This window comes from Lissotriton helveticus, chromosome 3_1 (assembly GCF_964261635.1).
Source record: "Lissotriton helveticus chromosome 3_1, aLisHel1.1, whole genome shotgun sequence".
NCBI classification, from domain to species: domain Eukaryota; kingdom Metazoa; phylum Chordata; class Amphibia; order Caudata; family Salamandridae; genus Lissotriton; species Lissotriton helveticus.
This window is the reverse complement of record NC_136061.1, coordinates 1933054413-1933072364: the sequence shown is the minus strand read 5'-3', so window position 1 is coordinate 1933072364 and position 17952 is coordinate 1933054413.

The window sequence follows — 17952 nt, the reverse complement described above, 5'->3', positions numbered from 1 at the left end:
GCTTCGTTCGGTAACGGCTCATGCAACGTGTTGTCCCCAGCGGCTACCTATTCTGACGATGGCATTCGTTGAGACCTCACCATTACGATTAGGTGGCGGTGAGGTACGAGATGAAAGCGGCACACAGGTACAACCTTCAGTGAGCATTGCTGATCCAGACATCGATGATGGCAATGAGTCTCACATATGCACTATTTCTTCTTTTTCAGACCTGGTCCAACGTTCACCTACTGTTGTAGACGAATTCTTTGCCAGCCTATCTGAGTTAATGTTCTCTCCTAGCAACGAGAATAATTTTGAATAAACTTTTGAAAACACGAGCACACAGCGTTCCCTGAACTTTGAATTTGGCCTTCAGTTTTGATAAACAGAACTCCTAAAAAACTATTGGAACTATTTTTTGCCCTGAAAGCGAAATTCTTTTCCCGTTCCCTAAATATTTACTTTTTTGGGCACATGGTACTCTGCTTAAAGTAGAACTATTCTTAGAAAACAAGATTTCTATTTTTGAAACTCTAGAGACAATATTTTGATTTTGCCTCTAGCACATGTACAGTATTGTATAAATATGTGATGAAATGGTCTCGACCTTCCCTTCTGTATTAAGAGCCATTTCATAAATGTAATTTTCGTGATTCATTCAGTCATCAATCCAATGTACAATATATGCATAATCTGAATGATATCATTGCTTGAAAAGCGTACAGTATACTACTCATTTTTCGTGTACATACCATTTCAAATGCTTTTTATGTATTTTGGGGTGGGCTGGAAAACACATGCATAGGTATATGTTTAATATTGCTTAGTATTTAGTAATGATGGACATTATACGTGGAGTGGGTGTTGTGAAAGTATCTAGGACCCTATTTAAATATTCCCGATGTATGCCCTTATGTGGTTATAACAAATCATATACTTATAAAGGCATAAGAATCATATCCATATTTAGTCATAGCCAATGCAGTCCAAATACGGCAAGGCTACTCCCATAGACTCCTAGAAAGTACAACGCGTTCTTTAAACAAACCAAGCCTCCAGCAGCCTGGGAAATCCCCCCTGCTTTTGTTTTGATTTGTCCAAGAACTCCTGGAGTCCTGAAAGAACTGTAAGTTCTTAGTGACGTCTTATGTGCAACCTTACGTCAAACCTGGCACCTTCCAGGTATAAATATACCAGCGTTTGCCTTAAGCAAACACACTGTGGTTTGGAGCAGATCGGCTACCTACTTACCCGAAGCCCAGCTGTAACGAGAGCCGAAGGAAGCCGACCCTCCCATTGACGCACTGAGAGAGACGCTGTCTTTTCTCCTGCCGAGAAATCCAGCCCCAGTGTTTCCAGTCACCCTTGTGGGTTTCTGGGAGATCGAGTCCTGAGAACGAGTACAAGACCTCCTTCATTCTATAACCAAGGTACGGAGCTGATTAGATCCTTAGAGAATTCTTGATTCAGATTCTTGGCAAAACTAACTTAACTTAAAACTGCAGCTCACTTACTCCTTCCCACGTACTAGGCTTAGGTTAGGTACACCGGGGTAGGCGTATCTTAGAAGCACCAGTTGAGTACGTTTAGTCAATGATTTTATGTATGTATATATTTTATCTATTTTAAACACTGTATGGCTTAGAAACTGTACCATGCTTTTACAGTATTATTTCATAATACTCCTTTTACTGTGCGCAATTTACTTTATGACAAGTATTGCAATTGTGGCAATTCACTTCTCTTGCACGAGAAAGAGGACTGCTCAATAAATAACAACTTTTATTGAAAACGCCCGTCTCTCTATTTCTCTGCACTCCTGGTGAAACTAAGCATGCACGATTGACTGAGTGAAATAGTTGTCTATTGTTTTCCACGACTCTGGAGATATACTCCTTATTCTGGAGGGAGCAAAGTTTTCATGTTTATGCGGTTGTCAGAAACTAATCCCTTCTTGTCCATTCAGGGAAGTTAACACCTCCTTGTTTACTCGAGAAAGTTTCTGAGTAAACAAAAGTTTTTGAGTGAGCTAGCTGGCATACCTAATTAAGTCTAACATATTCAGTAGAGACCTAGATGACCTCAGTCCTACGTCTAAACTATCGTTTATGTTATTCCAATGCGCAGAGCCTATTGGGAATATAGGAACTACACCACACAACATGAGCATCTTTTTCGGGACCTATGGTGGTTCTTTTAGTTTTGTCTTCACTTTGATTGCAGAGTGTTTCATCTCCATGGTAGTCTTGTGCAGCTTTGAGTCTTTGGCTTGGCCACAGAATGTCTTTGACATTACTGGGTATCTTCTTACGGTTCTTCCTTTTGTTTGTTTTTTGCCGGCTGGTTTGTTTCTACCTAGGCGCGAATCCTTCTGCTTGAACTAATTCTGTGTTTCAAAATTGTCCTTATTCTTGCTCACAGTCATAAGCTCCCTTTCTTTTGTGTCTGTACGATGGTGTGGTGGACCACCTCTGTTTTTCCCTTGCTATCAAGGTTTACAGACTTTATGCGGCACATGCTTCGCAGCTTTCCGTTTCGTGGGCTCTCGGGAGGCAAAGGTTGCAGACTTCACGGTTGTCCTTTTGGGCATACTTTCGGTGGCACTCTGGGGAGTTTCAGCTACTTCTCCAATTAAAAAAAATAAAATTCACTTCCTCTCTGTTTTTACTATACTTCCCTCCCTCTGAAAAAGTCTCTCTGCATCCGCAGAGCTTTGGATTTTGCTTCTAGACCCAACAGCAGAAAGAGGGATCTGAAGATGGTGACCACACACAGAGGCTTCCTGTGTGCATGCCTAACATCACAAGGGGACAGTGGACTTAGCACCAAATGGTACCAGACTATACCCACACAGGAGACTAAAAATTACTCCAGACCCATCCACTAGATGGCGAAGTAATGCACAGCATGTGAATCCAGAAAAGAATCACACTACAAAACTAACATTGCACTGTCTCACATATTTATTTCTACACTTTTGCATCTTCAGAATGCATGCGATGTCAAAATGCATCCTCCTAAAACCCTGTACAAAAAGCTCTTCTTTACAAACATCTGATTGTCCTCTTGCCATTTCTTTCTAATGACTCTCTCTTTACTTCCATCCTCTGCATGCTTCCTCGTTCTGACCATAGCCCACCATGTTTGCCTAAATCTCTATTCGTGTATTTCTGCAGATTGCCCTCATTTTATTTTTAAAAAAAACACCTCTCTTCTTTGAAAGTCATACTAGCAACCTCACAAAACCTAATCTAACACATCTATTAATCCCACCAACCACATGCGTGACCGCACATATCTCCCCCCACTTATGATCACGCCTAACTCCCATAATTTTAATCCATCTCAAAGAAACTGGAGGAAATTCTGAAATAGTCTTTTTTCTTGAGAACACAAAATGCATTCCAACAACCAGTTGCAAGTGGATTAACCTCTAACTTGGGTTATGGAGCAGTTTGCTACCCAGTGTAAAGCACTTCAACACTTAGGGGCCGATTAGGATGGAGGATTTTCCGCCTCCTCCGGGCCGGCGGAAGCCACCGCCGGCCCGGAGGAGGCGGAAAATCCTCTGCGGAGTCACCAAAGACCCAGTGCCGCATTATGATGGCTGGTGGGTCTTGGTTTCTGTCCGCTGCTTTTCCGCCGCGGTCGGATTACAACCGCGGCGGAAAAGCTCTCATTTGGCTGGAAGTGTCTATCAGACACCGCCAGCCAAATTAGGATGCATTAGTAAACATGCTTTTCCGCGGCGGTTTTTCCGCCGTGGAAAAGCATGTGTACTTTTGATTTTGGGGGCCCGTTGCGGGCCCCCAGGGTGTAGGCGGGTGGGGGGTGCACATGGGGGGTACCGATGGTACCCCCCAGTATTTACATGCACAAAGCGGCAGGCACCGCGCGGTGCCTGCCGCTTTGTGCATGTAAATGTAAAACATGCACTTTTAACATTGCGGCGGGTGCTGCTTGAAGCAGCACCGGCCGCAATGTTAAATATCCAGGATGTGACCGCCAGGGTGGCGGTCACATCCTAATTTGCACGGAGGGACCGCCGCAGCCCATGCAGACGGTCCCTCCACCTCTGGGATGGCGGACGGACGCAAGTCCGTCCGCCATCCTAATCGGCCCCTTAATCAGGGGGAGTAAGCGCTATATAAAATGCAATTACAATACAATGATGGTGAATTTAAGGCAATACAGAGGTGGCAACCTAGCACCAAATGCACACGGTGTGCAGGTGTGTGACATATATCAACTATCCGCAGTCACACATTTTACTTTTATTTTATTTATTTTATTTATTTAATGCATTTTTATAAAGCGCGGACTTTACCCGAAGGTGTCAGAGCACTGTACAATAGAACCAGTTACATTACATGAGAGAACTATTGCAGGAATAGAACAAACAAAAATAGCATGAACAGACTGTATAAGCAAAAGAAAGTATAAATATGACAAATTTTACAATGACTAAAGAATTTCCTGGCAAACAATAGCAGGCCATAGAATCAAAACAACGCAGGCAAAAGGAACACAATTTCAAACACAGCAAGTACAGGATGAATAAGCAAAAATATAAACATATGTGACAAATTTACAATGACTAAAGAACTTCCTGGCAGGGTCTGAGAAGGAGGGAATTAGTTCTGAAAGTGTCTTTGGAATAAAAAACATTTGAGGTCCGCTTTGAAGATCTGGATGGAGGTGATGGCACGGAGCGAAGGAGGAAGCGAGTTCCAGGTTCTCACCGCTTTACCTGAGAACGATTGTGCAAACAGTTTTTCTCTTTTGAAGGAGGGGGGTTCAAGAAGGAACTTTTCGGCATTCCGAGAAGGTCTTGAGCCTCCAGACAGTTTGAGTTTATTCACCAGATAGAGAGGGGAGGAAGGATGCAAAGCTTTGTAGGTGATACACGCTGTTTTGTAGATAGCTCTAGCCTCGATGGGAAGCCATCGGAGAGAAGACAGGATAGGAGTGATGTGGTCACTTCATTTGGACCCTGAAATGAAGCGAGCTGCTGAATGGAGGACGGATTTGAGGGGGGAGAGGTGAGATTTGGGAAGGCCAGTCTGAAGAGAATTACAATAGTGAAGTCCAGAGAGAACTAGCGATTGGACCAAGGTTTTTAGGTCATTCTCCGGGAAGAACCGACGAATCCCCCATAAAAGTCGCAGTTGATAACGTGCGCTCTTGGCCACGGAGTTGATGTGTGAGATTAGGTTGAGTCTTTTGTCAAGTATGACACCTAAGGATTTAGCCCAATCCACAATGATGGGTTTACTGTTGAGTAGATTTGATTGGTCCATCCAGGCTTGAACAGGAGGCGGAGAGACAGAGCTAGATATGAGGAGGAATTCCGTTTTGAGGGATTGAGAATGAGAAGGTGAACTAGCATCCAGTTGTGAATAGTGTTGAGAGTAGAGCTGAGTAGTGAGAGATCATGAGCGGAAGACACCTTGAGGTAGATTTGGGTGTCATCCGCATAGAGATGGTAGAAGATTCCAGATTTGCATGACTTTAATCCGGCTATTTTCAGGGAAGACATGGTCTCTGGGACACTGGTGTAATTTAATAGTCATCAGAAAATCAACTCTGAAGTGGCTCTCTGAATCCATGTTGAATGGTGTAGAAAGAAAGAAACTGATGTTGAAGCAGAGCAGTATGTAGGTGCCATCTTGCGCATCAGCATCAGCTCCATTGTTGGATTGTTTCTCTGCAAAGAGGATGAGGAGACAAATGGAGCACAGTGATACAGAATGTGATGACCAGGCAAGAAAATACAGAAAGAATTCTGTTTAGTCAGTTTAACACATAAGGGCTCTTTTTTGCATCTAGAGGGGAGTGCCCTCTCCGCCACTGACTCAGGTTGCGGGAACAACACTGGGAGTTGTATGGCCTGGTTAAGGTGAAAAGAAAAGACCACCTATTTATTTGAAAAGATTTATGAAGCATGAACATGACCTGTCCAGGTATCAGATCGCTGTACACAAAAGCAAACAATATGAACAGGAAAGGTAGCAAATTTAACAAATAAACAGACAGTTAACTAATAACATGAAAGAGAATACTCCAGGAAATAGGAGGTATAAACCAAAACAAATGCATCATTGATCGTGCAAGAGTACTGAAGACCTGAAGTATTAGTTCGGATAGGTTCATGTCTACCTTTGAAAGTAAAAATTCAGGAACATACCTTTGATTTCTTTTTTTAATGTGGCAATCGAAGGGTTAGATCTGATTTCGGGAGGAAAACATTCCAAATTCTTGGCGCCAAAGCAGAGAAGGCTCGGTTATAGGTTTTCTTCTTATTTAATTATTGTGGTTTCAGCAGTAGATTCTTAGAGTTTCTTAAAGGCCGTTTCAGGCTAGATAGTTCAAGTGTGTTTGCCAGGTAAACTGGAGTATTACATTGAAGTGGTTTATGTGTCAAGCAGGCAATCTTGAAACAAATCCTTGCTTCTAAGGGGAGCCACTTGAGTTGTATTAAGTCTGGTGCGATATGTTCACGTTTTCTTGAATCAGTAATGAGTCTGGCAGCAGAATTCAGAGTAGCCCTTAAAGGGGCCAGTTTGGCTTTGGGAAGCCCAGCTAGGGTCACAATTCCATAATCTAAGTGAGAGAGTTGATTGGACTGCCACCTTCATGTCAACGGGGGGAAGGAAGGGTTTGATTTTCCTTGATTTGATGAGTTGGTGACTAGCTCCTCTGGTTGTTACGCTGATGTAGTCTTGCATATTTAGGTGTTTGTCCAGAAATAGGCCTAATGATCTTGTTGAGTCCACAATATGAGGAGTGCAATTGAGGGCCGTTAGTTGCCTGAGCCAGTCATGAATGGGGGTAGAGTGATTGCGAGGGGAGATCATAAGGTATTCAGTTTCCAGAGTATTTAGCAGAAGATGATTATGGGCTAACCAATTCTGCGTTTTCGCAAGGGCAGCTTTAAGGGTTTTGATGTCATCCGGAGTAGAGACTTTCAAGAATAATTGAGTATCGTCTGTGTCCATGTGGTAAAGTATGTTTGAATGATTCAGAATTTTGGTGAGAGGTTCCATGAATAGGTTGAAGAGCATAGGTGAAAGTGCTGAACCTTAAGGCACTCGAACTGAGACTTGGCCACTGTTAGCACTCGCTGATGAAGGTCAAACGCTGGCTAAGGTCATGCTCAACCTGAGAGCCGCATTTTATACGGTCTCTCATGGTCTGTTACGTGACAGATTATATCACACAGGGGTAAGAGACACTGTACTAGGCTGGCGAACTTTCTGGAGGATCACACCTTCCAAATTACTCTTCAACCCTATGTCTCGTCCACTCAACATCACCCATCCTCCCAGGTTGCCTGCTGGCCTGAAAGCAACATAAATGTGTGCTACATTGTGTAAATCTGCAAGTGTAAAGTGTGGTTGAGTCTGGTACTGGCTTTAAATTATCTGATCACTCTAAGGTTTGTGACAAAGATTTACTGTTTTTGAGTGGTAGTGCAAATAGTTTATTGAGGTGTGAAGTGTGCACTTTTAACAGTAATTGTTTTAATATTGCGCTTAGTGCCCCCGACCAGGTATTGAAGGGACAGTTATGTTAATAAACAATGCATTAAATACAGTCTCGGCATCACTGCACAGAGTCCAGTGGAACCCCAAAGGTAGTGATCCAGCGGGACACCAACCTTTCAGACAATTATCACTAATACACACACATTCGGGCCCATACACCATACTCACTTACAATATTCGGTAAATGAAACCTTGCTGGAGATCAATTTGTAGGGCTTTTCTGTAGGTTCGATATGCCTACAAATTTCAGCCTATTTAATTACTGTACCCTTTCTTACACATGGATCTATTTTAGTTGATAAGAATTTGATCATTTAATTAAGTAGTATTAACCTGGTTTATTATTTAAGTGACCACATACTCAATTTTAGATTTATAATTTTATCTGAATTTTTCCAAGTGAAACCAAATACAAATTACAGTGTTAACTCCATTATTCTGTAGAGGCAAGATTTGTTTACCTAAATTAGACTATAATTTTTGTGACGAGTACCTCGAAGCAAAGAGAGGATAGAGAGAAAAGGCACATTGACAAAAATACAGATTATATTTACCTAGGATGGTGGAAGATCTGACCCCTCTGGCCAAGAGTTTGGGCCCCTTGGAAAAGTTTCAGGTGACAGGTTCAGGACAGGTTTAGGACAGAGCGGGTACCCTCTTCTGGATTTAACGCCAGCGTCAAACCCCTCTCTGATGCTATTTTCCTCCTCGATTCTTTCGCAAATCTCCTTCCTAGTTCTAGTGCCTCCTCGGTTCTTGCGCAAAACTCCTTCCTATTTCTATTTGTTAAAATATTCCAAGACTGCTTTCAGGTATTTCGATCAGCATTCACACAGCATCTCTATCTCTCAGTGTTCTGGCAGCAATGAAGGCTCCCTCAACTTACTAACTACCCCAGTTATACCTTTTGATGGCATTTCCACCCCCTAATGTTTCAAACTTGTGAAACTCTTAATTCTAATTAGACAAGCCAAGGGGATGATCATCACACCATGCTAAGTTTAATACTTTTTTCGTAGGAACATTGTCTTATATATCCACCCATTAATTTGTTTCTCCCAAGCTTTATTCCCCACCCGTTTTCATAATGTCTTTATTAACATTGTATAACATTTATAGACTTTTGGTGTACCCTTGAGGAACACGATTCCACACATAGATACGTTTTTCAAATTTAAATGAAAAGAGGTATTGGCTATCTGGATGTAATGAGATAGAGAAAAATGCATGACACAAATTGAATAATGTGAACCATCCTGTATTTCATGGTATTTGATACAGAATTACTGCTGGATTTGGCACTACAGGACAACAAGGTACCACTATTTTATTTATCTTTCTTAGGTTTTGTACTATCCTTTATTTCCCGTTAGGTTTCTTAATGCCAATTGTGGGTGAATTCAAGGACTACTCATTATTTCTTTTAAGGTGCCTTGTTGAATCATTCATTCTATTTCTTCTATGACACCTGATTTAATTTCAGGGCTCATTCTATGTTGTCTCGTGTTTGGTTAAGTAGCACCCTCTTTTACAGTCACTTTCACTGGATCCACATCTCCCATCAATCCTACTTCTTTTCCAGTGAAATCCCATATCTTTGGATGATTTACTGTCAATTTTAACTCATCTGGTAGGTCATCTTTTGTCATCATGGAGTATATCTCATCTACCTCTGTTCGTTGTTTTGCTAGCATCAATTTATAGATACTATCTTCATCAGGGGTTTAGATTGTCACACCATCCAGTGTACAATATATAGTACAATTCATCTTGCATAGTAAATCCCTGCCTAACAAATTTACGGGACTGGAATCACAAACTACGAACTTGTGCATTTCTTTAAAATGTCCTGTACACACTTCCAGGGGTTTTGTAACTGGGGCTCTGATCTGTCTCTTAGAAACTCCAACTACTTGGATGGCTTCACCTGAGAGGGTCGGGTTTGGGATGTCTGCTGTTCTCACAGTAGAACGGGTAGCACCAGTGTCCAATAAGAATGTAATATCCTTTCCTTCAACCTTTCCGTCAATATATGGACCTGCCTGATCTACCGGTAAGAATACGCCAAGTACGCATTCCTCTTCCCACCTCCTCAGGCACTGTCATAATTCATTCTCCGATGAACTACTACTCTGCAAAAGAAATTGTGAAATTACTGAATATGGCTCCTTAAAAACCGACGTCCACACTGTACTTTGTCCTGTTCACAAAATTTGGCATATGTGCATATGGTAACTGATTCTGTGGATTTACAATCAGTTGCAGTTTACTCAATATCACCTCATTCTGTGTCTGTGGATTTATATTTTGATTTGGGCCATTATTAGTTTGAATATTTTTACACTCGTTTTTCCAATGCCCCAATTTTCCACACCAATGACAAGGAATCTTCTTCTTTGCTTCTTCTCTACTCATTTTCCCTCTCGGTTTTCCCCCATAATTTGTATTCTGTCCCTATCCTTTATTCTGTTTTTTAATTAATTTGAGTTCTTGTTGTTCTGCCAATTTTACTTGTGCCCACATTACTTTTTCTTCTAACTATTTTCGTCTATAATCTATTTTGTCTCCACAATATTTAGCATATTTTAGGACTTCATCTAAAGGTTTCATTTGCCAGAACAGCGTATGTGTTTGGATCCTTTGATAAATCTCTGATCTTGATCCAGATACAAATCGATACACAAAATGTCCCATAATTTTATCACCAATATTTTCAAATCCAGTATACTGCTTAAACACCTGCAACAGACGCTCATAGTAAGCATGGACAGTCTCATTTATTTCTTGGGTGGTTTTATTTATTTTTATCCAATCTGTTTCTTTTGGACGAATTTTCCCTTTCAAGAAAGTAATCACCTGGTTATATTTCTTCATTACTTCTTGTGAAGGTGCACCTGTTTTCTCATCTCTTGGATACTCATCACTAGGCCAATCTACTGTGATTTTACACTCTGTCCATAAATCAGCAGGTACTACTATGTCAAACAGACCATCCAAATCTTTCAACAAAACCTTCGATACTTTCACAAACCTTTCAACTTGTCTGTTACGTGACAGATTATATCACACAGGGGTAAGAGACACTGTACTAGGCTGGCGAACTTTCTGGAGGATCACACCTTCCAAATTACTCTTCAACCCTATGTCTCGTCCACTCAACATCACCCATCCTCCCAGGTTGCCTGCTGGCCTGAAAGCAACATAAATGTGTGCTACATTGTGTAAATCTGCAAGTGTAAAGTGTGGTTGAGTCTGGTACTGGCTTTAAATTATCTGATCACTCTAAGGTTTGTGACAAAGATTTACTGTTTTTGAGTGGTAGTGCAAATAGTTTATTGAGGTGTGAAGTGTGCACTTTTAACAGTAATTGTTTTAATATTGCGCTTAGTGCCCCCGACCAGGTATTGAAGGGACAGTTATGTTAATAAACAATGCATTAAATACAGTCTCGGCATCACTGCACAGAGTCCAGTGGAACCCCAAAGGTAGTGATCCAGCGGGACACCAACCTTTCAGACAATTATCACTAATACACACACATTCGGGCCCATACACCATACTCACTTACAATATTCGGTAAATGAAACCTTGCTGGAGATCAATTTGTAGGGCTTTTCTGTAGGTTCGATATGCCTACAAATTTCAGCCTATTTAATTACTGTACCCTTTCTTACACATGGATCTATTTTAGTTGATAAGAATTTGATCATTTAATTAAGTAGTATTAACCTGGTTTATTATTTAAGTGACCACATACTCAATTTTAGATTTATAATTTTATCTGAATTTTTCCAAGTGAAACCAAATACAAATTACAGTGTTAACTCCATTATTCTGTAGAGGCAAGATTTGTTTACCTAAATTAGACTATAATTTTTGTGACGAGTACCTCGAAGCAAAGAGAGGATAGAGAGAAAAGGCACATTGACAAAAATACAGATTATATTTACCTAGGATGGTGGAAGATCTGACCCCTCTGGCCAAGAGTTTGGGCCCCTTGGAAAAGTTTCAGGTGACAGGTTCAGGACAGGTTTAGGACAGAGCGGGTACCCTCTTCTGGATTTAACGCCAGCGTCAAACCCCTCTCTGATGCTATTTTCCTCCTCGATTCTTTCGCAAATCTCCTTCCTAGTTCTAGTGCCTCCTCGGTTCTTGCGCAAAACTCCTTCCTATTTCTATTTGTTAAAATATTCCAAGTCTGCTTTCAGGTATTTCGATCAGCATTCACACAGCATCTCTATCTCTCAGTGTTCTGGCAGCAATGAAGGCTCCCTCAACTTACTAACTACCCCAGTTATACCTTTTGATGGCATTTCCACCCCCTAATGTTTCAAACTTGTGAAACTCTTAATTCTAATTAGACAAGCCAAGGGGATGATCATCACACCATGCTAAGTTTAATACTTTTTTCGTAGGAACATTGTCTTATATATCCACCCATTAATTTGTTTCTCCCAAGCTTTATTCCCCACCCGTTTTCATAATGTCTTTATTAACATTGTATAACATTTATAGACTTTTGGTGTACCCTTGAGGAACACGATTCCACACATAGATAAGTTTTTCAAATTTAAATGAAAAGAGGTATTGGCTATCTGGATGTAAAGAGATAGAGAAAAATGCATGACACAAATTGAATAATGTGAACCATCCTGTATTTCATGGTATTTGATACAGAATTACTGCTGGATTTGGCACTACAGGACAACAAGGTACCACTATTTTATTTATCTTTCTTAGGTTTTGTACTATCCTTTATTTCCCGTTAGGTTTCTTAATGCCAATTGTGGGTGAATTCAAGGACTACTCATTATTTCTTTTAAGGTGCCTTGTTGAATCATTCATTCTATTTCTTCTATGACACCTGATTTAATTTCAGGGCTCATTCTATGTTGTCTCGTGTTTGGTTAAGTAGCACCCTCTTTTACAGTCACTTTCACTGGATCCACATCTCCCATCAATCCTACTTCTTTTCCAGTGAAATCCCATATCTTTGGATGATTTACTGTCAATTTTAACTCATCTGGTAGGTCATCTTTTGTCATCATGGAGTATATCTCATCTACCTCTGTTCGTTGTTTTGCTAGCATCAATTTATAGATACTATCTTCATCAGGGGTTTAGATTGTCACACCATCCAGTGTACAATATATAGTACAATTCATCTTGCATAGTAAATCCCTGCCTAACAAATTTACGGGACTGGAATCACAAACTACGAACTTGTGCATTTCTTTAAAATGTCCTGTACACACTTCCAGGGGTTTTGTAACTGGGGCTCTGATCTGTCTCTTAGAAACTCCAACTACTTGGATGGCTTCACCTGAGAGGGTCGGGTTTGGGATGTCTGCTGTTCTCACAGTAGAACGGGTAGCACCAGTGTCCAATAAGAATGTAATATCCTTTCCTTCAACCTTTCCGTCAATATATGGACCTGCCTGATCTACCGGTAAGAATGCGCCAAGTACGCATTCCTCTTCCCACCTCCTCAGGCACTGTCATAATTCATTCTCCGATGAACTACTACTCTGCAAAAGAAATTGTGAAATTACTGAATATGGCTCCTTAAAAACCGACGTCCACACTGTACTTTGTCCTGTTCACAAAATTTGGCATATGTGCATATGGTAACTGATTCTGTGGATTTACAATCAGTTGCAGTTTACTCAATATCACCTCATTCTGTGTCTGTGGATTTATATTTTGATTTGGGCCATTATTAGTTTGAATATTTTTACACTCGTTTTTCCAATGCCCCAATTTTCCACACCAATGACAAGGAATCTTCTTCTTTGCTTCTTCTCTACTCATTTTCCCTCTCGGTTTTCCCCCATAATTTGTATTCTGTCCCTATCCTTTATTCTGTTTTTTAATTAATTTGAGTTCTTGTTGTTCTGCCAATTTTACTTGTGCCCACATTACTTTTTCTTCTAACTATTTTCGTCTATAATCTATTTTGTCTCCACAATATTTAGCATATTTTAGGACTTCATCTAAAGGTTTCATTTGCCAGAACAGCGTATGTGTTTGGATCCTTTGATAAATCTCTGATCTTGATCCAGATACAAATCGATACACAAAATGTCCCATAATTTTATCACCAATATTTTCAAATCCAGTATACTGCTTAAACACCTGCAACAGACGCTCATAGTAAGCATGGACAGTCTCATTTATTTCTTGGGTGGTTTTATTTATTTTTATCCAATCTGTTTCTTTTGGACGAATTTTCCCTTTCAAGAAAGTAATCACCTGGTTATATTTCTTCATTCCTTCTTGTGAAGGTGCACCTGTTTTCTCATCTCTTGGATACTCATCACTAGGCCAATCTACTGTGATTTTACACTCTGTCCATAAATCAGCAGGTACTACTATGTCAAACAGACCATCCAAATCTTTCAACAAAACCTTCGATACTTTCACAAACCTTTCAACTTGTCTGTACCATTCAACTGGCTTTTCTCTTAATTTTGGGAAATTATTTGTAAATGATAAAATATCTTGCCTAGTCCATGGAGCATGTACATACCCCCTCCGGGTACTTCTCTCATAGGACACAATTCTTCTGTCTTTTTAGGCTCTCTTAATACATATTCTGATGTGGCTTTGTTTACCTCTACTTCCTCCTTACTTCTTAGTCCATCTTGCCTTCCACCTATCTATTCCCCCCACTTTTGTAAAATTGTCATCAGCTCTTTAATCTGTAGTTTCTTTCCAGACATGTTCATATTTTCTAAGTCTTTGTCAGTAAATTATGCTCTGTAAGGTCTCTGCGGTACCTTGGATCTCTCTATTTCAATACCCATCTCTAAAGCAAGTTCTATTAATTTCTCATGAAATAGTTTTACATTTCTTGTTATGCTTCTACATATGAATAATAGTTCTTCTTCACAGTACGTATTTATTCTGTCTATTCCCACATTTCCAGCTATCATTTCTTCTAACTCTATTTTTAATCTATAAATGTCCAAAATCTTTGGTTGTGGTACTGTTTTATCCACTCCCTGTGCCCATCTTTCTAATTCTTCTGGTGACACTAGCACTTCTAGCTCCTGTGGAAGTTTCCATTCGTATTTCTTTTGAACAACTAGGGGTAACTTTTCTTGAAGTCTCATTTATCTGTCTCTGATTGGTAAGTTCATTAATGATATTACCGACTCACATTCACTAGCTTGAACTTAAATTATTATATTTTCTTTTCTTGAACAGTTTCTTTTATCCCCATATAATTGGACTACAGGACCTATAGTCACTGGTATGGTTAATGCTTCCTGATGTACACTCATGGGTTATTTTCTGTATTAATTCTTCTTTATTTCTATTTATGGTGTTTCTTTCCTTTTCCTGTAATATTCTTTCACTTAATGAATCATGCAAAACTTTAGGAACTAATGGGGTTTCGAAAGCTGGAGCGCTCAGTGTATTTCTAGTAGGTCTTTCCTGGAATGGTGGAGGATTCCTTGTTAAAATATCTTCCATGAACTCATCTTCAGATTCACCACAACCTGTCATATTTCTAGTTTTCCTTGTACATTTGCCTCCAGACTGCTCATCTGGCATTAATAAGGGATATAATCCTTCTGAAACCATTGCCTGCCTCCACAGTTTTATCTGATCTTCACGATTTATATGCAACGTTCTAGGATAGAATCCTCTATGACCCCGAGTATTCCTAGTTCGGTCTCCATCAAATGCTTCCATTTCCCACTCCTCTAGTGCTTTATACTGGGTTAATCTAGGTCTGGGCTCTAATTAATTCATTCTATTTCTTAAATTCTGAAGTATTCTACCATTGAATGTACCATGTTCTGGAAAAGCCAATATTCCATCACCTTTTGTATATTCGACCATTTCCAACCATACGCAAGTATGATATCCTTTTTCCATCATCATAAATGAGGCAGGAGTCCGAGGCGGTGGGATAAGAATTCCTTCTCTAGTCTTGAAAGGTTTATCCTTCTTGAAGTAATTTTTAATTCTTTGCATGAATGACATTTTTCTTTGCTCTCCATACATTTTTTAAGTTCTTCTTCTTATGAATTCTTTGTGTCTTTGTTACACTCCATTTCTCCAATCTTATTGTCGCTTTTATTCTTTAATCCTATCAGGTTTATTTTTATAAAACTCTTTTATCCAATACTAGTGCAGCTTTAGTGTGATGTTGTAGGCGTGGGAGAGGGGCAGGGGATACTCTCTATGCTGGGAACAGGTGCTGTGACAGGAACAGACTGACCAGTATACTTCTTTAGACTAGGTTTTATTTTTATGGTACGTCTGGTTCTGAAAGTCAGTCTCTCTCTGGCAAACTCCAGCTTATCCGTGATGGTGGTGTCCGGGGGGCTGGATTGACTTCTGGGGCTGTCTTCCCTGCTGGGGTCCTGTGGTAGGGGTGTCTTCGGGGCTGTCTTCCCGGTTTCCGTGTCTCCGGTACCCAAGGAGAAAGAAGACCGACAGAGGGAGGCCGTTAGTCACTTATCTGATACTACCATATCCCAATGGGACCCAGTGTGTGTGAGGGAGCACCGGTGATAGTCATAAATTCACACGTGTTTGTGCTCAGGCCAGGGGGGTGAGGTGAGGTAAGCGGGTAAAGGGAAGGGAGGGTAGAGGTTCCAGGGAAGAACACAGGGAAGGCACTCACAGGGGTTTTAACACTATGTACACGGGGCACTCTTCCTCCCCACCCAGGTTGCCCAACGCCGCCGTACCTGAGCAAGCCACACTCCTCCCTCGGGAGCGTGGCACGGCGGATCACGGGGTCATTGGCCTCCTGGCTCTCCTCCGCTCTCGGTCCTCCCGACTTCTCCGCCTTCTCCTCCTCTCGCCTTCGCCTTCGGTCTCTCTTCGTCTTCTCCGTCTCTCGGTCCCGCGGTGACGTCACACGCCGCATACAGGGCTTCCCCTTCTTTCATCCATTCGGGTCCTCCTACGTCAGCCGGAGGTGTGGTATCGCTGACGTCATCATACGCCCACTTAAAGGAGCCGGTATCGTTTCCTTCGTCTGTCACCGGCTGTATTCCCCAGTCTTCCCTCGAGGTGCCAGTCTGTGGGGAAGGAGGGGAATTATGATCAGGGGTCCACCAGTCATCCCGGCCTCCCGTCCCTACCTCGTTACACTCCTCCCCCCTTGGATTCTCCCGATCGGGGAGAACGGGTACCCTCGACAGGAAGTCCGCGTTACCATTGTCCACCCCCTTTTTGTGCGATATATGGAACGAAAAGGGCTGAAGGAACAGAAACCATCTAAGTATTCTGGCGTTCTGTGTCATGTTTCTCTGCATCCATTGCAGGGGAGCGTGGTCCCAGTGCAGAGTGAATGTCTTGCCCTCGAGGTAGTATCTCAATTGTGGGGTATGCACATTCCCTCGGGTGGAGTTTCCGGCTTATAAAAAGGATGGGGTGTTCTAACCCATCCACACCCTGCTGCGACAATATGGCTCCGATCCCTGTATTCGAGGCGTCTGTTGCCAGGTAGAATGGTTTCTCAAAGTCTGGGGGTATCAGCACGGGGCTGGAGGTGATGGCCCTCTTTAGGTCCTCAAAAGCCCGGTTGGCTTCTGTGGAGGGGCTTTTCTTTAGGCTGTTTGTGGTGTTATTCTTGAGAAGGTCAGTCAAGGGAGCGGCTGTCTCAGCAAAGTTCATTATGAACCGCCTATAATAACCGATCAGGCCTAAGAAGGCCCTGAGTTCTTTTTTTGACGTGGGAAAAGGAGTGTTAGTGATAGCTCTTATCTTTTCCTCCTGAGGGGCAATGACCCCCTTCCCCAACATGAACCCCAGATATTTCACTCTGGGATAGGCGGCCCTTGATTTCTTCGAATTTATGTGTAGGCCCGCGTTTTGTAAGGCTGTTAGGATTCGGTCTATGTGCTCTAGGTGGCCCTCCCAGGTCTTACTGAAAATGACAATGTCATCTAGGTACACTGAACTGTACTCGGTGTGAGGGGCCAATACCGTGTTCATCAGTCTCTGAAACGTAGCGGGTGCTCCGTGGAGTCCGAATGGTAGCACGGTGAATTCGAACAACCCATCATCAGTGGCAAAAGCTGTTTTGTGCCTGTCTTTTTCTCGCAACGGTACCTGCCAATAGCCCTTGGTCAGGTCGAGTGTTGTAATGTACCTGGCTTCTCCTATCCTTTCTATCAACTCATCCACTCTGGGAATTGGGAATGCATCGAATGAGGAGATGGCATTTAAGGCGCGAAAGTCCATACAGAACCGGGTGGACCCATCCGGTTTTGGCACCATCACTATGGGCGAAGCCCAGTTGCTTCGTGATGGTCGAATGACCCCGAGTTGAAGCATGTCCCTGACCTCTCTTTTCACGTCTGTTCTCCTGGCAGCCGGTATACGGTATGCTTTCTGTTTGACCACTTTGCCTGGTTCTGTCTCTATACAGTGTTCGGCTAAGTGGGTGTGACCC